This window comes from Geospiza fortis, unplaced genomic scaffold, assembly GCF_000277835.1.
Source record: "Geospiza fortis unplaced genomic scaffold, GeoFor_1.0 scaffold279, whole genome shotgun sequence".
NCBI lineage: Eukaryota > Metazoa > Chordata > Aves > Passeriformes > Thraupidae > Geospiza > Geospiza fortis.
In genome coordinates, this window is record NW_005054352.1 from 929,068 (window position 1) to 929,386 (window position 319).

The following is a 319-nucleotide window of genomic DNA, read 5'->3' on the forward strand; positions in this document are numbered from 1 at the left end:
TTTCCCTATTGCAGTTGTTTTTGATGGTCAGTGTGATTTGTACTAAGAGCCACACCAGGTAGGAATTACAGGAGAAATGAGAGAGCTCTGATGATTGCAATTGACTTTGGTACATGTCGGCATACAAAAGGGTATAAAATGCTGCTGGGTCCTGGGCCAGTGGGGCAAACCTGAGGCTGCAGGCAGGTTATGTGTAGATCCCCCATTGGCAGGGATGCCTGCAGGGTACATCCAACCTGAAGGAAGGGAATACTTCTGTGTGGATGAGTAAAAAGCAGTAAGATCCCGTCACATATGGAGATAAAATGATAAAGTAGCT